Source organism: Bombina bombina, chromosome 6, assembly GCF_027579735.1.
Source record: "Bombina bombina isolate aBomBom1 chromosome 6, aBomBom1.pri, whole genome shotgun sequence".
Classification (NCBI taxonomy): Eukaryota; Metazoa; Chordata; class Amphibia; order Anura; family Bombinatoridae; genus Bombina; species Bombina bombina.
This window is the reverse complement of record NC_069504.1, coordinates 895502010-895525432: the sequence shown is the minus strand read 5'-3', so window position 1 is coordinate 895525432 and position 23423 is coordinate 895502010. Positions and strand designations below refer to the sequence as shown.

Below are 23423 nucleotides of genomic sequence, written 5' to 3'. Positions count from 1 at the left end.
GCTTTGCTGTGGTGCTCTTTGCCGCCTCCTGCTGACCAGGAGGTGAATATCCCATTAGTAATTAAGATGATCCGTGGACTCATCGTTTTTAAATAAGAAATACATTTATCAGGTATACATTTTATTTTTTTCCTTTTAAAGTGAAAGTAAATCCCATGGGTGCCAAGCCGGATTTACCGCACTGCTATTGGCTAAGAGGTGAAAACGTCACCTCTCAGCCAAAAAATTATTTAGCCGTGGGCTGCTGTAGCAGCTAAGAGTAGCGATCGATTGAATCAAATAAAGGAGATTTCTACATGAAGTATCTTATACTTCATGAATGAAAGTCCCCTTTATTTGTTTCAATAGTAAATCCTAGCATTTGTACAACGCTAGGATTTACTTTCACTTTAATGAAATGTGGTGATTTCTGGATTTTTTGAGGGCTCCTCGTGTAATCCTATAGATCTTATATAATACAAAGATCTTGGGACTTTAGTTTGGTATTGTTATGTGCCTCCCTTTTTTATGTGGGCTCATGAGTGCAATCTCTTTTATATTGAGATGATCTGTGCCCTCTCACATAGTCATATTTTTTCTATGAATATACAGTGTGTGTGTATATATATATATATATATATATTCCTTACATAAGACCCTAAGGATTAAGGATTATCTTTATAATTTTGTATATGAATCAACGCTATAGTTTCTCATGCTGAGATAACTTCTCCTTATGTCTGTCACCGGGTTTTCTCCAGGGTGTAATACATACTATTTTCTTAATGCTCTTAAGACATTAATATATTTATTTTTGTTACCCTATTTTATGTATAAGGGCTAAACTATGGTCTTATGTCTGTGACGTCATGTTTTCCATTCCTATCATATATCTATTTATTGGTGATCTTGAGACACAATTTTTTTTATTGGTCTTAGGACATTAATAGGTTTTTTTCTCCAACATTGGTGTGTCCGGTCCACAGCGTCATCCATAACTTGTGGGATATTCTCCTCCCCTACAGGGAATGGCAAGGAGAGCACACAGCAAGAGTTGTCCATATAGCCCCTCCCAGGCTCCGCCCCCCCAGTCATTCTCCTTGCCGCTCTGAACAAGTAGCATCTCCACGGGGATGGTGAAGAGTATGTGGTGTTTAGTTGTAGTTTTTTATTTCTTCTATGAAGAGTTTGTTATTTTGAAATAGTACTGGTATGTACTATTTACTCTGAAACAGAAAGAGATGAAGAGTTCTGTTTAAAAGAGGAGTATGATTTTAGCAGCAGTAACTAAAATCAGTTGCTGTTCCCACGCAGGACTGTTGAGCTGAGAGAACTTCAGTTGGGGGGAACAGTTTGCAGACTTTTCTGCTCAAGGTATGACTAGCCATTTTTCTAACAAGACTGTGTAATGCTGGAAGGCTGTCATTTTCCCTCATGGGGATCGGTAAGCCATTTTCTTAGACTCAGAAAGAATAAAGGGCTTATTATGGGCTATTAACTGGTGGACACTCTTAAGGGCTAAATCGATTGTTTATTTAAGTTGTTTTTTAAAGTTTGAAATGGTTTTCACACTTTTATTGTTTGGGGAACGTTTTTATCGCCAGGCACTAGTTAAGACACCTTTCCAGTCAGGAAGGGCCTTTCACTTTAGTAGGCAGAGCCTCATTTTCGCGCCATTATTGCGCAGTTTCTTTTGAGTGCAGTGCATGCAGCTGCATGTGTGAGGGTCTGGTATCCACTGAAAACTTTCCTAGAACCCCCCTGGGATAGATGAAGTCGCAACAAAGGCTGTGGCTGGGAGTGTAGTGGGGTTAAAATTGCAAATGGCTCCGGTTTCCACATTAAGGGTTAACAGCTTGAAAATTGGGGTGCAATACTTTGAATGTATTAAGACACTTTGGTAAAGATTGGATAATTCCTTCAAAGTTTTTCACATATTCAGTAATAAAGTGTGCCCTGTTTAACATTTAAAGAGACAGTAACGGTTTTGTTTTAAAACGGTTTTTGTGCTTTATTAACCAGTTTAAACCTGTTTAATATGTCTGTAACTTCAGATAGATCATGTTCTGTATGTATGGTAGCCAATGTGGTTCCTCATTCAAATATATGTGATAATTGTGCCATAGCGTCCAAACATAGTAAGTACTGTCACAAATAGTAAAGTTGCCCTGGATGATTCCTCAGATGAAGGAAGTAGAGATAGTTCTACATCCTCTCCTTCTCTGTCTATACCAGTTATGCCCGCGCAGGCGACCCCTAGTACTTCTAGCGCGCCAATGCTTGTTACTATGCAACAATTGACGGCAGTAATGGATAACTCCATAGCTAATATTTTATCCAAAATGCCAGCATTTCAGAGAAAGCGCGATTGCTCTGTTTTAAACACTGTAGAGCAGGAGGGCGCTGATGATATTTTTTCTGTCATACCCTCACACCAGTCTGAAGTGGCAGTGAGGGAGGGTTTGTCAGATGGAGAAATTTCTGATACAGGGAGAATTTCTCAGCAGGCAGAACCTGATGTTGTGACATTTAAATTTAAGTTAGAGCATCTCCGCGCATTACTTAAGGAGGTACTAACTACGCTGGATGATTGTGACTCTTTGGTCATTCCAGAAAAATTGTGCAAGATGGACAAATTCCTAGAGGTCCCGGTGCACCCTGATGCATTTCCGATACCTAAACGGGTGGCGGACATAGTGAATAAGGAGTGGGAGAAGCCAGGCATACCTTTTGTCCCTCCTCCTATATTTAAGAAATTGTTCCCTATGGTCGACCCCAGGAAGGAAAAACAGTCTCTAAGGTCGAGGGGGCGGTTTCTACACTAGCCAAAACGCACGAACATTCCCATTGAGGACAATTGTGCTTTCAAAGATCCTATGGATAAAACGTTGGAGGGTTTGCTTAAAAAGTTTTTTGTACAGCAAGGTTACCTCCTTCAACCTATTTCGTGCATTATTCCTGTCACTACAGCGGCGTGGTTCTGGTTCGAGGAACTGGAAAAGTCGCTCAGTAAGGAGACTCCGTATGAGGAAGTCATGGACAGAATTCACGCACTTAAGTTAGCTAATTCCTTTATTTTAGACGCCGCTTGCAGTTAGCGAGGTTAGCGGCGAAAAATTCAGGGTTTGCAATTGTGCCGTGCAGAGCGCTCTGGCTAAAGTCTTGGTCGGCGGACGTATCTTCCAAGACAAAATTGCTTAATATCCCTTTCAAAGGTAAGACCCTTTTTGGGCCAGAATTGAAAGAGATTATTTCAGACATCACTGGGGGAAAGGGCCATGCCCTCCCACAAGATAGACCTTTTAAGGTTAAGAATAAGTCCAATATTCGTTCCTTTCGCAATTTCAGGAACGGACCGGCTTCCAACTCTGCAGCCTCTAGACAAGAGGGTAACGCTTCCCAGACTAAACCAGCTTGGAAACCAATGCAAGGCTGGAACAAGGGTAAACAGGCCAAGAAGCCTGCTGCTGTTACCAAAACAGCATGAAGGGGTAGCCCCCGATCCGGGACCGGATCTAGTAGGGGGCAGACTCTCTCTTTGCTCAGGCTTGGGCAAGAGATGTTCAGGATCCCTGGGCACTAGAAATAGTCTCTCAGGGTTATCTTCTAGAATTCAAGGAACTACCCCCATGGGGAAGGTTCCACATGTCTCACTTATCTTCAAACTAAATAAAGAGACAGGCATTCTTACATTGTGTATAAGACCTGTTAAAGATGGGAGTGATACACCCAGTTCCATCTGTGGAACAAGGTCAGGGGTTTTACTGAAATCTGTTTGTAGTTCCCAAAAAAGAGGGAACTTTCAGACCAATTCTGGATTTAAAAATTCTAAACAAATTTCTCAGAGTTCCATCGTTCAAAATGGAAACCATTCGAACAATTTTACCTACAATCCAGGAGGGTCAATATATGACTACCGTGGATTTAAAGGATGCATATCTACATATTCCTATCCACAAAGATCATCATCAGTTCCTAAGGTTCGCCTTCTGGACAAACATTATCAGTTCGTGGCTTTCCCATTCGGGCTAGCCACTGCTCCCAGAATTTTCACAAAGGTGCTCGGGTCCCTTCTAGCGGTTCTAAGACCAAGGGGTATTGCAGTGGCACCTTATCTGGACGACATTCTAATTCAAGCGTCATCTCTTTCCAAGGCAAAGGCTCATACAGACATTGTTCTAGCCTTTCTAAGATCTCACGGGTGGAAGGTGAACGTAGAAAAGAGTTCCCTGTCTCCGTCGACAAGAGTTCCCTTTTTGGGAACAATAATAGATTCTTTAGAAATGAAGATCTTCTTAACAGAGGTCAGAAAGTCAAAGCTTCTAAACGCTTGTCAAGTTCTTCTCTCTATTCTGCAGCCTTCCATAGCTCAGTGCATGGAAGCAGTAGGGTTGATGGTTGCAGCAATGGACATAGTTCCTTTTGCTCGAATTCATCTAAGACCATTACAACTGTGATATAGAAGAAAGAGAAGGGGGGTTGGGATAGCGCTTAAACAGCTTGAGTCTTGTGAAATAAGTGAAAGTATGTGATCTTAGATGAGTCAGTGACTACAGAAATGAGGGTATCCCTGATTTTTATTCTCGATTGTGAGGCTAGCTGCCTAGGTATATTAAATGGGAGTATCTGTTTATTTTGTGGTTTTTTTGTCATGTGACCAGAGTTTATGCAGATAGTTCTTATATCTCAGATAGTGCCTATATCTCAAAAAATGTAAACTAACCTTATATCTTACGATTTTATATCATACATATGTGGTAAACTATATTTATAGTATTGTGTTTTTATAAAAAACCAAAGAGAGGAGTATTGTATTTACAAATAAGTTTTATTCTAATACAGATGAGAGTCCTAACGTAAATAGAGAAACAATAAAATCTAACACTTGGATGCCGGCATCTGATTCTATTTCTTAAAACATCGCTAAAATTACAGTAGCATTAAAAATAAATTAAATTCCTATATATATATAAAAAATTGCTGCTATTCTCTGGCAACAATTACAATTTCTAAGAAGCGACTTATGCTTGTATACAAATCTTATGGTTACTTTATCTAGTACACATGTATCATAAGATCTTAATTGTATCTTTCTATCGGTATCCTTTGTATATCGTTACGGATACAGGTTAGCAATATATTTGCTTGGTGTATATTTGTGCTCATAACATAGATGTTCCAGGTCTACGGTGGTTATCACAGTTGCAAATAGTTGTGAAAAAAAGAGTGTCTCTTATTTTAAAAAAGTGTCTCTTATTATAAAAACCTTGATTTATTGTCCATATTCTGGGTTCCTCATTAAAGTGGTGACCGGACGGTCTTTTGTTTGTGAAGTGGTTCCTTGTATTCTCCTTTGCTGTTTTTCTCAGGGTTTTAGATCCGGGTCCTTACTGGATATACAAGAACCAGAACCCAGCAGGTTGAGAGGCTTCTTTTGAGTTCGAACTGGCTAGGTCAGGTACATTGAGCCATATCCCACTTCTCAGGGACAGACTCTATATGTTTAATCCCTGCCCCAGGACCCAGTAGTCGTTCCAGCCCCAATCACCTAGCTAAGGGTTACATAGACAAGAAGAGAATTACAACAACATTTCTGGAAAACTTTAAGGACCCGGATCTAAAACCCTGAGAAAAACAGCAAAGGAGAATACAAGGAACCACTTCACAAACAAAAGACCGGCCGGTCACCACTTTAATGAGGAACCCAGAATATGGACAATAAATCAAGGTTTTTATAATAAGAGACACTTTTTTAAAATAAGAGACACTCTTTTTTTCACAACTATTTGCAACTGTGATAACCACCGTAGACCTGGAACATCTATGTTATGAGCACAAATATACACCAAGCAAATATTTCTTCTGTTAAGTGTGATCAGTCCACGGGTCATCATTACTTGTGGGATATTAACTGCTCCCCTACAGGAAGTGCAAGAGGATTCACCCAGCAGAGTTGCTATATAGCTCCTCCCCTCTACGTCACCTCCAGTCATTCTCTTGCACCCAACGACTAGATAGGATGTGTGAGAGGACTATGGTGATATATTTAGTTTTTATATCTTCAATCAAAAGTTTGTTATTTTATAATAGCACCGGAGTGTGTTATTCCTTCTCTGGTAGAATTTGAAGAAGAATCTACCTGAGTTTTTCTATGATTTTAGCCGGAGTAGTTAAGATCATATTGCTGTTTCTCGGCCATCTGAGGAGAGGTAAACTTCAGATCAGGGGACAGCAGGCAGATTAATCTGCAAAGAGGTATGTAGCAGTTTATTATTTTCTGACATGGAATTGATGAGAAAATCCTGCCATACCGTTATAATGTAAACTCAGCCTTGAATGCAGTAGATGTAGCTGATATCAGGCTGTCATGTATGTATATTTTACACTTCAGTTTTCTGGGAAATGGTACTTCTCTGGCTTTTAAACTGTATACATAGACTTAACCAATTTTGCAGGGACTTGCAATAGGTTTTAAATGACAATTAATTATTGAGGTAAAACGTTTTTTTGCTGGCATGTAAAAACGTTTTTTTCTCTGAGGTACTGGGTGAAAAAATGTTTTGGGCACTTTTTTTCCACTTGGCAATAGTTTTGATTTAAATTAGAGCAGTTCACTGATCCCTCTCACTGTTATGTGTGTGGGGGAGGGGCCATTTTTGGCACTTTTACTATGCATCAGAAAAACTCAGTCAGAGGTTCATTTTCTTCCTGCATGATCCGGTTCATCTCTACAGAGTTCAGGGATCTCAAGAGTCTTTTTTGAGGGAAGTAATCATTACAGCAGAGCTGTGCTGATTGTATTGACTGTGATATAAAAAAACGTTTATTTGTGTATTTTTTTTCTGCTGCCTGGGTTAGTTATCATTTGCTGAGGGGAACAATCCTTTGCTAAAACTGTATATTCTGACAAAGATTGATGCTATAACTTAATTATTTTATCTGTTATAATATTTTCTGTGCTTCTTAAAGGCACAGTTCGTTTTCATATTATTTGTAAATTACTTTGAAAAGTATTTCCAAGTTGCTGTTTATTTGCTAGTGTGTTAAACATGTCTGATTCAGAGGAATATCTCTGTGCTATATGTGTTAATGCCAAAGTGGAGCCCAATAGAAATTTATGTACTAAATGTATTGATGCTACTTTAAAAAATAGTCAATCTGTACAAATTGAACATATTTCACCAAACAACGAGGGGAGAGTTATGCCGACTAACTCGCCTCACGTGTCAGTACCTGCATCTCCCGCTCAGGAGGTGCGTGATATTGTAGCGCCGAGTGCATCTGGGCGGCCATTACAAATCACATTACAAGATATGGCTACTGTTATGACTGAAGTTTTGGCTAAACTACCAGAACTAAGAGGTAAACGTGATCACTCTGGGATGAGAACAGAGTGCGCTGATAATGCAAGGGCCATGTCTGATACTGCGTCACAGTTTGCAGAACGTGAAGACGGAGAGCTTCATTCTGTGGGTGACGGTTCTGATCCAAATAAACTGGACTCAGACATTTCAAATTTTAAATTTAAGCTTGAGAACCTCCGTGTGTTACTAGGGGAGGTATTAGCGGCTCTGAATGATTGTAACACAGTTGCAATCCCAGAAAAAATGTGTAGGTTGGATAAATATTTTGCGGTACCGACGAGTACTGACGTTTTTCCTATACCTAAGAGACTTACTGACATTGTTACTAAGGAGTGGGATAGACCCGGTGTGCCTTTCTCACCCCCTCCTATATTCAGAAAAATGTTTCCAATAGACGCCGCCACACGGGACTTATGGCAAATGGTCCCTAAGGTGGAGGGAGCAGTTTCTACTTTAGCTAAGCGTACCACTATCCCAGTGGAGGATAGCTGTGCTTTTTCAGATCCAATGGATAAAAAATTAGAGGGTTACCTTAAGAAAATGTTTGTTCAACAAGGGTTTATATTGCAACCTCTTGCATGTATTGCGCCTGTCACGGCTGCAGCAGCATTTTGGTTTGAGTCTCTGGAAGAGACACTTCAATCATCCACACTAGATGACATCACACACAAACTTAAATTCCTTAAGTTAGCTAATTCATTTATTTCAGATGCCGTAGTACATTTAACTAAACTTGCGGCTAAAAATTCAGGATTCGCCATTCAGGCACGCAGAGCTCTGTGGCTAAAATCCTGGTCAGCTGATGTTACGTCTAAATCTAAATTGCTTAATATTCCTTTCAAAGGGCAGACCTTATTCGGGCCCGGCTTGAAAGAGATTATTGATGACATTACAGGAGGTAAAGGTCATGCCCTGCCTCAGGACAAGGCCAAAGCCAAGGCTAGACAGTCCAATTTTCGTTCCTTTCGTAATTTCAAGCAGGAGCAGCATCAACTTCCTCTGCACCAAAACAGGAAGGAGCTGTTGCTCGCTACAGACAAGGCTGGAAACCTAACCAGTCCTGGAACAGGGGCAAACAGGCCAGAAAACCTGCTGCTGCCCCTAAGACAGCATGAATTGAGGGCCCCCGATCCGGGACCGGATCTAGTGGGGGGCAGACTTTCCCTCTTCGCCCAGGCTTGGGCAAGAGATGTTCAGGATCCCTGGGCGTTAGAGATCATATCTCAGGGATACCTTCTGGACTTCAAATCCTCTCCCCCAAGAGGGAGATTTCATCTGTCAAGGTTGTCAACAAACCTAACAAAGAAGGAAGCGTTTCTACGCTGCGTACAAGATCTTTTATTAATGGGAGTGATCCATCCAGTTCCGCGGTTGGAACAAGGACAAGGGTTTTACTCAAATCTGTTTGTAGTTCCCAAAAAAGAGGGAACCTTCAGGCCAATCTTGGATTTAAAGATCCTAAACAAATTCCTAAGAGTTCCATCGTTCAAGATGGAAACTATTCGAACAATTTTGCCCATGATCCAAGAGGGTCAGTACTTGACCACAGTGGATTTAAAGGATGCTTACCTTCACATACCGATTCACAGAAGTCATTACCGGTATCTAAGGTTTGCCTTTTTAGACAGGCATTACCAGTTTGTAGCTCTTCCATTCGGACTGGCTACGGCTCCAAGAATCTTCACAAAGGTTCTGGGCACTCTTCTGGCGGTACTAAGACCGCGAGGAATTTCAGTAGCTCCGTACTTAGACGACATACTGATACAAGCTTCAAGCTTTCAAACTGCCAAATCTCATACAGAGATAGTACTGGCATTTCTAAGGTCGCATGGATGGAAAGTGAACGAAGAGAAAAGTTCTCTCTTTCCACTCACAAGAGTTCCCTTCCTGGGGACTCTGATAGATTCTGTAGAAATGAAGATTTACCTGACAGAGGACAGGTTAACAAAACTTCAAAATGCATGCCGTGTCCTTCATTCCATTCAAGAGACCAGAAATTCTCTTCTATGGTGGCTTTATCGGCCACATCTGTCCAGGGGAATGCCATTCAGCAGGCCAGACTGGTCAATTGTAACAACAGACGCCAGCCTACTAGGTTGGGGTGCTGTCTGGAATTCTCTGAAGGCTCAGGGACTATGGAATCAGGAGGAGAGTCTTCTTCCAATAAACATTCTGGAATTGAGAGCAGTCCTCAATGCTCTTCTGGCTTGGCCCCAGTTAGCAACTCGGGGGTTCATCAGGTTCCAGTCGGACAACATCACGACTGTAGCTTATATCAACCATCAGGGAGGGACAAGAAGCTCCCTAGCAATGATGGAAGTATCGAAGATAATTCGCTGGGCAGAGTCTCACTCTTGCCACCTGTCTGCAATCCACATCCCGGGAGTGGAGAACTGGGAGGCGGATTTCTTAAGTCGTCAGACTTTTCATCCGGGGGAGTGGGAACTTCATCCAGAGGTCTTTGCCCAAATACTTCCACGTTGGGGCAAACCAGAGATAGATCTCATGACGTCTCGACAGAACGCCAAGCTTCCGCGCTACGGGTCCAGATCCAGGGATCCGGGAGCGGTCCTGATAGATGCCTTGACAGCACCATGGACCTTCAGGATGGCTTATGTGTTTCCACCTTTCCCGATGCTTCCTCGATTGATTGCCAGAATCAAACAGGAGAAAGCATCAGTGATTCTAATAGCGCCTGCATGGCCACGCAGGACTTGGTATACAGATCTGGTGGACATGTCATTCTGTCCACCTTGGTCGTTACCTCTGAAACAGGACCTTCTGATTCAGGGTCCTTTCAAACATCAAAATCTAACTTCTCTGAAGCTGACTGCTTGGAAATTGAACGCTTGATCTTATCAAAGCGTGGTTTTTCTGAGTCAGTTATTGATACCTTAATACAGGCTAGGAAGCCTGTCACCAGAAAGATTTACCATAAAATATGGCGTAAATACCTATATTGGTGCGAATCCAAAGGTTACTCTTGGAGTAAGGTTAGGATTCCTAGGATATTGTCTTTTCTACAAGAAGGTTTAGAAAAGGGGTTATCCGCTAGTTCCTTAAAGGGACAGATCTCAGCTCTGTCCATTCTGTTACACAAGCGTCTGTCAGAAGTTCCAGATGTTCAGGCTTTTTGTCAGGCTTTGGCCAGGATTAAACCTGTGTTTAAAGCTGTGGATCCACCATGGAGTTTAAACCTTGTTCTTAACGTTTTACAGGGTGTTCCGTTTGAACCCCTTCATTCCATTGATATAAAGTTGTTATCTTGGAAAGTTCTATTTTTAATGGCTATTTCCTCGGCTCGAAGAGTCTCTGAGTTATCAGCCTTACATTGTGATTCTACTTATTTGATTTTTCACTCGGATAAGGTAGTTCTGCGTACTAAGCCTGGGTTCTTACCTAAGGTAGTCACTAACAGGAATATCAATCAGGAGATTGTTGTTCCATCCTTGTGCCCAAATCCTTCTTCGAGGAAGGAACGTCTTTTGCACAATCTGGATGTAGTTCGTGCCCTTAAATTTTATTTACAGGCAACTAAAGATTTTCGACAAACGTCTTCCCTGTTTGTCGTTTACTCTGGTCAGAGGAGAGGTCAAAAAGCTTCTGCTATCTCTCTCTCTTTTTGGCTTCGTAGCATAATTCGTTTAGCTTATGAGACTGCTGGACAGCAGCCTCCTGAAAGAATTACAGCTCATTCCACTAGAGCTGTGGCTTCCACTTGGGCCTTTAAGAATGAGGCCTCTGTTGAACAGATTTGCAAGGCTGCAACTTGGTCTTCGCTTCATACTTTTTCCAAATTTTACAAATTTGACACTTTTGCTTCCTCGGAGGCTATTTTTGGGAGAAAGGTTCTTCAGGCAGTGGTTCCTTCTGTATAAAGAGCCTGCCTATCCCTCCCGTCATCCGTGTACTTTTGCTTTGGTATTGGTATCCCACAAGTAATGATGACCCGTGGACTGATCACACTTAACAGAAGAAAACATAATTTATGCTTACCTGATAAATTCCTTTCTTCTGTAGTGTGATCAGTCCACGGCCCGCCCTGTTTTTTAAGGCAGGTAAATATTTTTTAAATTATACTCCAGTCACCACTACACCCTTGGCTTCTCCTTTCTCGTTGGTCCTTGGTCGAATGACTGGAGGTGACGTAGAGGAGAGGAGCTATATAGCAACTCTGCTGGGTGAATCCTCTTGCACTTCCTGTAGGGGAGCAGTTAATATCCCACAAGTAATGATGACCCGTGGACTGATCACACTACAGAAGAAAGGAATTTATCAGGTAAGCATAAATTATGTTATTGCTAACCTGTATCCGTAACGATATACAAAGGATACCGATAGAAAGATACAATTAAGATCTTATGATACATGTGTACTAGATAAAGTAACCATAAGATTTGTATACAAGCATAAGTCGCTTCTTAGAAATTGTAATTGTTGCCAGAGAATAGCAGCAATTTTTTATATATATAGGAATTTAATTTATTTTTAATGCTACTGTAATTTTAGCGATGTTTTAAGAAATAGAATCAGATGCCGGCATCCAAGTGTTAGATTTTATTGTTTCTCTATTTACGTTAGGACTCTCATCTGTATTAGAATAAAACTTATTTGTAAATACAATACTCCTCTCTTTGGTTTTTTATAAAAACACAATACTATAAATATAGTTTACCACATATGTATGATATAAAATCGTAAGATATAAGGTTAGTTTACATTTTTTGAGATATAGGCACTATCTGAGATATAAGAACTATCTGCATAAACTCTGGTCACATGACAAAAAAACCACAAAATAAACAGATACTCCCATTTAATATACCTAGGCAGCTAGCCTCACAATCGAGAATAAAAATCAGGGATACCCTCATTTCTGTAGTCACTGACTCATCTAAGATCACATACTTTCACTTATTTCACAAGACTCAAGCTGTTTAAGCGCTATCCCAACCCCCCTTCTCTTTCTTCTATATTACATTTAGGTGTCAGTGTTTGTTTAGAGGTTACACCACCTTCGGGATCAGCAAGGAGTCTGAGTGTAGAATCTTTGTATTACTTCCCCCTTTCTTCTACCATTACAACTGTGCATGCTCAAGCAGTGGAATGGGGACTATACAGACTTGTCTCCAAAGATTCAAGTAGACCAGATGACCAGAGACTCACTCCGTTGGTGGTTGTCCCAGGATCACCTGTCTCAGGGAATGAGTTTCCGCAGGCCAGAGTGGGTCATTGTCACGACCGACGCCAGTCTATTAGGCTGGGGCGCGGTCTGGAATTCCCTGAAAGCTCAGGGTCTATGGTCTCGGGAAGAGTCTCTTCTCCCGATAAACATGCTGGAACTGAGAGCGATATTCAATGCTCTCCGGGCTTGGCCTCAACTAGCGAAGGCCGGATTCATAAGATTCCAGTCAGACAACATGACGACTGTAGCTTACATCAACCATCATGGGGGAACAAGGAGTTCCTTGGCTATGAGAGAGGTATCCAAAATCATCAAATGGGCGGAGGATCACTCCTGCCACCTATCTGCAATTCACATCCCAGGAGTAGACAACTGGGAGGCGGATTATCTGAGTCGTCAGACTTTCCATCCGGGGGAGTGGGAACTCCACCTGGAGGTTTTTGCCCAGTTGACTCACTTATGGGGCATTCCAGACATGGATCTGATGGCGTCTCGTCAGAACTTCAAGGTTCCTTGCTACGGGTCCAGATCCAGGGATCCCAAGGCGACTCTAGTGGATGCATTAGTTGCGCCTTGGTCGTTCAACCTAGCTTATGCGTTTCCACCGTTCCCTCTCCTTCCCAGGCTTGTAGCCAGGATCAAACAGGAGAAGGCCTCAGTGATTCTTATAACTCCTGCGTGGCCGCGCAGGACTTGGTATGCAGACCTGGTGAATATGTCATCGGCTCCACCATGGAAGCTACCTTTGAGACAGGATCTTCTAGTACAAGGTCCATTCGAACATCCAAATCTAGTTTCTCTGCAGCTGACTGCTTGGAAATTGAACGTTTGATTTTATCCAAACGTGGGTTTTTCAGATTCAGTGATAGACACTCTGGTCCAAGCCACAAAAACTGTGACTAGAAAGATTTACCATAAAATATGGAAAAGATATATCTGTTGGTGTGAATCCAAAAGATTCTCCTGGAATAAGATTAAAATTCCTAAGATCCTCTCCTTTCTCCAAGAAGGTTTGGATAAGGGATTGTCAGCGAGTTCTTTTAAAGGGCAGATTTCTGCTTTATCTGTCTTGTTATACAAACGACTGGCAGCTGTGCCAGATGTACAAGCTTTTGTACAGGCTTTGGTCAGAATCAAGCCTGTTTACAGACCCTTGACTCCTCCCTGGAGTCTAAATTTAGTTCTTTCAGTTCTTCAAGGGGTTCCGTTTGAACCTTTACATTCCATAGATATCAAGTTACTATCTTGGAAAGTTCTGTTTTTGGTTGCCATCTCTTCTGCTAGAAGAGTTTCTGAATTATCTGCTTTGCAGTGTGATTTACCCTATCTGGTGTTCCATTCAGATAAGGTTGTTTTGTGTACCAAACCTGGTTTTCTTCCAAAAGTTGTTTTCAACAAGAATATTAACCAGGAAATAGTTGTTCCTTCCAGTTTCAAAGAAGGAACGTTTGTTACACAATTTAGATGTAGTCCGTGCTTTAGAGTTCTATTTAGAAGCAACAAAGGATTTCAGACAAACTTCTTCTTTGTTTGTCGTTTATTCTGGTAAGAGGAGAGGACAAAAGGCTACTGCTACCTCTCTTTCTGGCTGAAAAGCATCATCCGATTGGCTTATGATACTGCCGGACGGCAGCCTCCTGAACGTATCACAGCTCACTCTACTAGGGCTGTGGCTTCCACACGGGCCTTCAAGAACGAGGCTTCTGTTGATCAGATATGTAAGGCAGCGACTGGGTCTTCTCTGCACACTTTTGCCAAATTCTACAAATTTGATACTTATGCTTCTTCGGAGGCTATTTTTGGGAGAAAGGTTTTGCAAGCCGTGGTGCCTTCTGTTTAGGTAACCTGATTTGCTCCCTCCCTTCATCCGTGTCCTAAAGCTTTGGTATTGGTTCCCACAAGTTATGGATGACGCCGTGGACCGGACACACCAATGTTGGAGAAAACAGAATTTATGCTTACCTGATAAATTACTTTCTCCAACGGTGTGTCCGGTCCACGGCCCGCCCTGGTTTTTTAATCAGGTTTAAAAATTTCTTTCTCTATACACTACAGTCACCACGGCACCCTATAGTTTCTCCTTTTTTTCTCCTAACCGTCGGTCGAATGACTGGGGGGGCGGAGCCTGGGAGGGGCTATATGGACAACTCTTGCTGTGTGCTCTCCTTGCCATTCCCTGTAGGGGAGGAGAATATCCCACAAATTATGGATGACGCCGTGGACCGGACACACCGTTGGAGAAAGTAATTTATCAGGTAAGCATAAATTCTGTTATTATATTCCTTATTAAGGTTTGTACGGCTAGGGCCTGCGATTTCGGTCGTTTTTCTATGCCCCATGCATGTAGTCTTAGTAAGCATGGAACTTGAATGTTTTCCTCGTGTTCCTTTTTTTAGATATATGACCAGATTGGGATTTCTCTCATTCTGAGGTGATTTCTCTAATATGATTAAAAAAAAAGGGATTCTTGTGATCCGCTTTCTTTATCTGTATATATTGCTGTGCAATAGTACTTTATTTCTCCAATGAGGATATTTGTATGTTATTGTTTAAGAGAGATGAGATGATTTTTAGCTCAGGTCTTCATGTCCTTTATGTGTACTTGGCTGACATCTGATGTCCTTTCAGTTTATATCACCCTGTCTGTTTGGCTCTATCTATTTCTTATATTTAGGGGAATTTCTTGCTGTCTACCGACACTCTGCCCTGAATACACCCGATCAAGTTTTATCTCGGAAGCTAAGCAGGGCCTGGCCTGGTCAGTTCCTGAATGGGGACCGCTTGGGAACTCCAGGTACGTTATGCTTAGGGATTCTTCTTAAATTCTGTAGCTTATTACTATTACCAGTGAGTAATTGTAATATTTTGCCGAATTCTCTATCTTGAACATGTTTTACAGATTCTCTGATTGTTTTCACAAACCCATGTCATGGCGGGTTTGTTATCCTTTCTGAAGAGATGCTATTTATCTCTTATGGAGAGATTCCTTTATCAGGATTATTTTCTGACTTTCAAGTGAACCCTCTTCAATCCCTATCTCCAGTGGGACCTGGAAATTTTGTTCAACCTTTGGGCTGTTTTTCTTGAAGGACTTGTCCCTTTGGTCATCCTTAGTCTTTGGTAATATTCTCTGGTCTCTCATCAGATCGTATAAATCTTTTTCTAAAGATTTCCGTGGAGAGGAGCAACCATGAGTTTTTGCCAATTTTTAAAGGTTCTATTCCGTAGAACTGAAAAATGGAGTCCTGGGTTCATTCCCAGGTAAGGCCTATCAAGAGAGACTCCAGTGGCATCCGTACCATGCTTTTTGGGGACGAAAATTTAAATGTCAAAAAAATAAAATTTTCTGGTTTATTGCTTTTTTCTTCAATCCAGGTTGTGTCGGATCGAAACATTAATCAGGAAATTGTTGTTCCTTCTTTTTACCTAATCCTTCTTTTCAGAAAGAACGTCTATTGCATAACCAGGATGTTGTGTGTGCTCTAAAATTTTACATCCAAGCATCTACAGATTTTCTGCCCTGTTTGTGGTTCTCTCTGGCAAGTTATGAGACAGCTGGGCAGCAGCCTCCTGAGAGAATTATGGCTCATTCCATTTGGACTGTCTCCTCATCATGGGCTTTAAAAAATGAAGCTTCTGTCGAGCAGATTTGCAAGGCAGCAACATGGTCCTCTTTGCATACTTTTTCCAAATTTTACAAATTTGATACTTTTGCCTCAACTAAGGCCTCTTTTGGGAGAAAGGTTCTTCAAGCAGTGGTGCCTTCTGTTTAGGTCCACCTGCCTTGTTCTCCCTCTCTTTTCATTCTATGTCCTCTAGCTTGGGTATTGGTATGCCATAGGAAAGAAAACAAAATGTATGCTTACCTGATAAATTTCTTTCTTTCCGGGCATGGAGAGTCCATTCCCCCGCCCTCTTTTTAATAAAATTTGGCAGTTTTTTTGAGTAAACCTCAGGCACCTCTATACCCTTGTGTTTCTTCTTTTTCTATTTTCCTTCGGCTTAATGACTGGGGATTATGGGTAAGAAAAGTTACATTTAACAGTTTTGCTGGGGTGCTCTTTGCCTCCACCTGCTGGCCAGGAGTCCCTTTACAGTGGAATGTGAATACTTAGGAAATGTGAGGTAAAATCTTCCTTTCTTACATAGAGATGTTCAGGTAATATTTTCTAGTCAGCTATTTACAGCTATGCTGCATCACTTTCATGTGCTTCAACGATCGTGTTTCATGTCCCTTTAATTTGTACACCATTACTTTATTTCATAGAATTAGTAACACTTGTATAATTTATTTATTGCCATAATTGTTAACAAACAATCAATTGTAGATTTCTAGCATTACTTTAAAATTCAAATGTAGGTAAATTTTATGTACATTTAAATTGATTTGCAATATTAATAACATTTTCATCAGATTCAATTATAAAATAAGAATCTGTATTCATTAAACGTATTTCTTTCCTAAGATATGGTGAGTCCACGGTGTCCTCAATTACTGTTGAGAATATTACTCCTGGCCAGCAGGAGGAGGCAAAGAGCACCACAGCAAAGTTGTTAAGTATCACTCCCCTTACTACAAACCCCAGTCATTCTCTTTGCCTTCAGTGCAAGGAGGAGGTGAAGTTTGATATCTGTAAAAGATTTTTCTTCAATCAAGATTTTATTATTTTGAAAGCCAGAGTAGGTTTGCTCTGATCTTTTCTATAAAGATTGGATCTAGCTGTACTCCATGTTAGTCTCTTCGGTAGGGCAGTGGTAGCTTTTAAGCAGTTAGGAACTTGTGAGGTGGGCCTCACTGCGATTTCCTAACAGGTTGCTGCCCTTGTATAGAAAGCCAGAGTAAGTTTACTCTGTCCTTTCGTGTTTTCACAGGTCTCTGTGAGGAGTGGCTTCCTCTCATGCCGGGTGAGCTGTCCTCCTGCCGGATAGCCAGAGGTGCCGGTAAGTGCCATTTTCTGTTTTTTATGGGAAAAAGAACACTGGCACTAATACAGATTAAACCGCACTTTTTTTGGGACTACATTCCTGTCTTAATGAACAGGACTCATAATGGCATGGAGCACTGTGACTTAGAGAGGTGATTCAGTTACGAACAGAGTTTGGGTTAGAATCACTGGTGGCTCAGTAGGTTATATGTTTTTCACTGGGATTCTGTTTAGAAAATGTATGGGTGAATTTTGTATCTCATTGTGTGAATAATATCTTCTATCAATTAACGGAACAGAGTTCCGATGGATAGTTTAATGGCCGCTGGGACCGCCTCTGACATATGTTAGGATGCGGATACTTCTCTGAGGCGGTATTTCTGGCTAAAAGCCCGCAAATTTCACTGATTGTGGCGCAGCTTGTAGTGAATCACCTTATTCCTCTGCAGAGATTATCCGGAGCTGCTGCATGCAGAGCAGAGAGTTGTTTATTATTCCGGAGTGCAGAGGGGACAGTTAGGCACCTCCGTAATTACGCTGAGGTGTAGAGGTGCTTAATAGAGGGAGGTATTGGCATTTAATTTGTCTTGAAAATATTGGGCATCTTAAAGTTTATTTCATAGCCCTTTCTGACTGTCTTTAATTGTTTTGGGAACAAATGTTCTTAAAGGGACAGTGTTAAAAAAAAAAAGTTTTTTTTGTGTTTTGTTGTTTTGATCTGTCAATTTTATTGCAATATGAACCAAGAGTTGGTGCCTTCTGCTGAATGCAAGCTTTGTCTAGATACCCAAGTAGAACCTCCTTTGCCCTTTTGTTCTTCTTGTATTGAAAAAACATTAATGTATAAAGATAGACTTGTTGATGCTGGTCAGGCAATGCCGCAGCTTTCTCCTCAAACGTCCCAAGCCCTGACAACATCACATAGAGTGCACTGCGGTTCCTCACAATCTCCTGGAGGAGTCTCTTTTTGCATGCAGAAATTGCTGCCCAGGTATCCTCGGTGGTATCTGAGACATTAGCTGCCATTCCCATGCTACAGGGAAGACAAGAGGAAACATAAAGATTCAGATAATAAGGTTTATAATCCAGTCCCAACTAACCAAGTTGCTCTTTCTCATAAATCTGAAGAGGAAGATACATTGGTAGCTTCTGAGGGTGAGATCTCAAATTCGGATAGTTTAATTCCTTCTTCTGATGCTGAAGTTGTATTCTTCAGATTAAAGTTTGAACACCTTCGTGTTTTGTTAATGAAGGTTTTGGCTACCCTGGATGACTCCGACACTCCTGTCGTTGTCAGCCCTAAGAAATCTAGCAAATTAAATAGATACTTTGATGTTCCCTCCACTGTGGAGGTGTTTCCTGTGCCAGACCGTGCTACGGAGATTATTGCCCGGGAATGGGAGAGACCCGGAATTCCTTCTTCCCCGTTCGCGGTTTTTAGAAAGATGTTTCTGGTGGCTGACTCCATTAAGGAGTCATGGCAGACGGTGCCCAAGGTGGAAGGGGCGGTTTCTACTTTGGCTCAAAGAACTACTACTCCTTTTGAGGATAGCTGCTCTTTCAAAGATCCAATGGACAAGAAGCTGGAGGCTTACTTGAAAAAGATGTATATTCATCAAGGTCTCCAATGGCAACCTGCGGTGTGTATCGCTACCATGACAAGTGCAGAAGCTTATTGGTTTGACGCATTGTCTGAGTCGCTTCAAGAAGAGACTCCTTTGGAGGAGATCCAGGATAGGATTATGGCACTTAAGTTAGCCAGTTCCTTTATTACTGACGCCTCATTACAGGTCATTAAGTTGGGAGCCAAAATATCTGGTTTCGCGATTTTGGCGCATAGAGTGGTATGACTGAAATCTTGGTCAGTAGATGTTTAATTTAAGTCTAAGCTTTTGGCGAGTCATTACAAGGGTAAGACCATGTTTGGACCGGGTTTGGCAGAAATGATTTCCGATATCACGGGTGGTAAAGGATCTTTTCTACCACAAGATAAGAATAATAGGCCGAAAGGACATCAGAGTAATTTTCATTTTCTTTTGTAACTTCAGAGGTAAGTCTTCCCCCTCCTCTGCCAAGCAGGAACAGTCCAAACCTTCTTGGAAACCCAGTCGCCTAGATTTAGAGTTCTGCGGCCAAAGGGGTGCGTTAGCTACGCTTGCTTTTTTTCCCACGCACCTTTTAAATACCGCTGGTATTTAGAGTTCACAGAATGGCTGGGTTTTCAGTGCGTTAGGCTCCAAAAAGGGAGCGTAGAGCATAATTTAACGCCACTGCAACTCTGGATACCAGCGGTGCTTACGGACGCGGCCAGCTTCAAAAACGTGCTCGTGCACGATATCCCCATAGAAAACAATGGGGCCATTTGAGCTGAAAAAAACCCTAACACCTGCAAAAAAGCCGCGTTCAGCTCCTAACGCAGCCCCATTGTTTTCTATGGGGAAACACTTCCTACGTCTGCACCTAACACTCTAACATGTACCCCGAGTCTAAACACCCCTAACCTTACACTTATTTACCCTTAATCTGCCGCTCCCGCTATCGCTGACCCCTGCATATTATTTTTAACCCCTAATCTGCCGCTCCGTACACCCCCGCCACCTACATTATAGCTATGTACCCCTAATCTGCTGCCCTAACATCGCCGACCCCTATATTATATTTATTAACCCCTAATCTGCCGCCCCCAACGTCGCCTCCACCTAACTACACTTATTAACCCCTAATCTGCCGACCGGACCTGAGCGCTACTATAATAAATGTATTAACCCCTAATCCGCCTCACTCCCGCCTCAATAACCCTATAATAAATAGTATTAACCCCTAATCTGCCCTCCCTAACATTGCCGACATCTAACTTCAATTATTAACCCCTAATCTGCCGACCGAATCTCGCCGCTACTGTAATAAATGGATTAACCCCTAAAGCTAAGTCTAACCCTAACACCCCCCTAACTTAAATATAATTTAAATCTAACGAAATAAATTAACTCTTATTAAATAAATTATTCCTATTTAAAGCTAAATACTTACCTGTAAAATAAACCCTAATATATAGCTACAATATAAATTATAATTATATTATAGCTATTTTAGGATTTATATTTATTTTACAGGTAACTTTGTATTTATTTTAACCAGGTACAATAGCTATTAAATAGTTAAGAACTATTTAATAGCTAAAATAGTTAAAATAATTACAAAATTACCTGTAAAATAAATCCTAACCTAAGTTACAATTAAACCTAACACTACACTATCAATAAATAAATTAAATAAAATACCTACAATTACCTACAATTAAACCTAACACTACACTATCAATACATTAATTAAATACAATACCTACAAATAACTACAATTAAATAAACTAACTAAAGTACAAAAAATAAAAAAGAACTAAGTTACAAAAAATAAAAAAATATTTACAAACATTAGAAAAATATTACAACAATTTAAAACTAATTACACCTACTCTAAGCCCCCTAATAAAATTACAAAGCCCCCCAAAATAAAAAAATGCCCTACCCTATTCTAAATTAAAAAAGTTCAAAGCTCTTTTACCTTACCAGCCCTTAAAAGGACCTTTTGTGGGGCATGCCCCAAGAAATTCAGCTCTTTTGCCTGTAAAAAAAAACATACAATACCCCCCCCAACATTGCAACCCACCACCCACATACCCCTAATCTAACCCAAACCCCCCTTAAATAAACCTAACACTAAGCCCCTGAAGATCTCCCTACCTTATCTTCACCTTGCCGGGTATCACGGATCGGTCCTGGCTCCGATATCTTCATCCAACCCAAGCGGGGGCTGGCGATCCATAATCCTGCGGCTGAAGAGGTCCAGAAGAGGCTCCAAAATCTTCATCCTATCCGGGAAGAAGAGGCGATCCAGACCGGCAACCATCTTGATCCAAGCGGCATCTTCTATCTTCAAGATGGTTGCCGGTTTGGATCGCCTCTTCTTCCCAGATAGGATGAAGACTTTGGAGCCTCTTCTGGACCTCTTCAGCCGCAGGATTATGGATGTCTAGCCCCCGCTTGGGTTGGATGAAGATTTTGGAGCCAGGACCGATCGGTGATACCCGGCGAGGTGAAGATAAGGTAGGAAGATCTTCAGGGGCTTAGTGTTAGGTTTATTTAAGGGGGGTTTAGGTTAGATTAGGGGTATGTGGGTGGTGGGTTGTAATGTTGGGGGGGGGTATTGTATGTTTTTTTTTACAGGCAAAAGAGCTGAATTCTTTGGGGCATGCCCCACAAAAGGTCCTTTTAAGGGCTGGTAAGGTAAAAGATCTTTGAACTTTTTTAATTTAGAATAGGGTAGGGCATTTTTTTATTTTGGGGGGCTTTGTTATTTTATTAGGGGGCTTAGAGTAGGTGTAATTAGTTTAAAATTGTTGTAATATTTTTCTGATGTTTGTAAATATTTTTTTATTTTTTGTAACTTAGTTCTTTTTTATTTTTTGTACTTTAGTTATTTCATTGTATTTATTTGTAGGTATTGTATTCAATTAATGTATTGATAGTGTAGTGTTAGGTTTAATTGTAGGTAATTGTAGGTATTTTATTTAATTAATTAATTTATTGATAGTGTAGTGTTAGGTTTAATTGTAACTTAGGTTAGGATTTATTTTACAGGTAATTTTGTAATTATTTTAACTATTTTAGCTATTAAATAGTTCTTAACTATTTAATAGCTATTGTACCTGGTTAAAATAAATACAAAGTTACCTGTAAAATAAATATAAATCCTAAAATAGCTATAATATAATTATAATTTATATTGTAGCTATATTAGGGTTTATTTTACAGGTAAGTATTTAGCTTTAAATAGGAATAATTTATTTAATAAGAGTTAATTTATTTCGTTAGATTTAAATTATATTTAATTTAGGGGGGTGTTAGGGTTAGACTTAGCTTTAGGGGTTAATCCATTTATTACAGTAGCGGCGAGATTCGGTCGGCAGATTAGGGGTTACTAATTGAAGTTAGGTGTCGGCGATGTTAGGGAGGGCAGATTAGGGGTTAATACTATTTATTATAGGGTTATTGAGGCGGGAGTGAGGCGGATTAGGGGTTAATAACTTTATTATAGTAGCGGTGCGGTCCGCTCGGCAGATTAGGGGTTAATAAGTGTTGGCAGGTGGAGGCGACGTTGAGGGGCGCAGATTAGGGGTTAATAAATATAATATAGGGGTCGGCGGTGTTAGGGGCAGCAGATTAGGGGTACATAGGGATAACGTAGTTGGCGGCAGTGTACGGAGCGGAAGATTAGGGGTTAAAAAATTTAAATATAGTGGCGGCGATGTGGGGGGACCTCGGTTTAGGGGTACATAGGTAGTTTATGGGTGTTAGTGTACTTTAGAGCACAGTAGTTAAGAGCTTTATAAACCGGCGTTAGCCCAGAAAGCTCTTAACTAATGACTTTTTTCTGCGGCTGGAGTTTTGTCGTTAGATTTCTAACGCTCACTTCAGCCACGACTCTAAATACCGGCGTTAGAAAGATCCCATTGAAAAGATAGGATACGCAATTGACGTAAGGGGATCTGCGGTATGGAAAAGTCGCGGCTGGAAAGTGAGCGTTAGACCCTTTCCTGACTGACTCCAAATACCGGCGGTAGCCCAAAACCAGTGTTAGGAGCCTCTAACGCTGGTTTTGACGGCTACCGCCCAACTCTAAATCTAGGACAGTCAGTCTTGGAATAAGATTGGGATCGGATCAAGTGGGGGGCAGACTTTCTCAGTTTTCTCAAGCATGGATATGAGATGTCCCAGATCCGTGGGCCCTGGACATAGTATTCCAGGGTTACAAATTAGAAATCAAGACCTTTCCTCCCAGGGGCAGGTTCCACCTCTCAAGATTATCTGCAGACCAGATAAAAAGAGAGTTCTTGAAATGTGTTTAGGATCTTTCCCTCCTGGGAGTGATAGTTCCAGTCCCAGTACAGGAACAGGGTCTAGGGTTCTATTC

The 23423-nt window shown here is 41.1% G+C and overlaps 1 protein-coding gene and 1 pseudogene across 3 annotated transcripts in view; both read left to right on the top strand.

Moving 5' to 3' along the window:
- SPG11 (SPG11 vesicle trafficking associated, spatacsin) overlaps positions 1–23423 on the top strand; it is a 244149-nt gene that overhangs the window by 120821 nt on the left and 99905 nt on the right. The window lies entirely within an intron of this gene.
- Positions 15654–15760, top strand: LOC128665321 (uncharacterized; annotated as a pseudogene).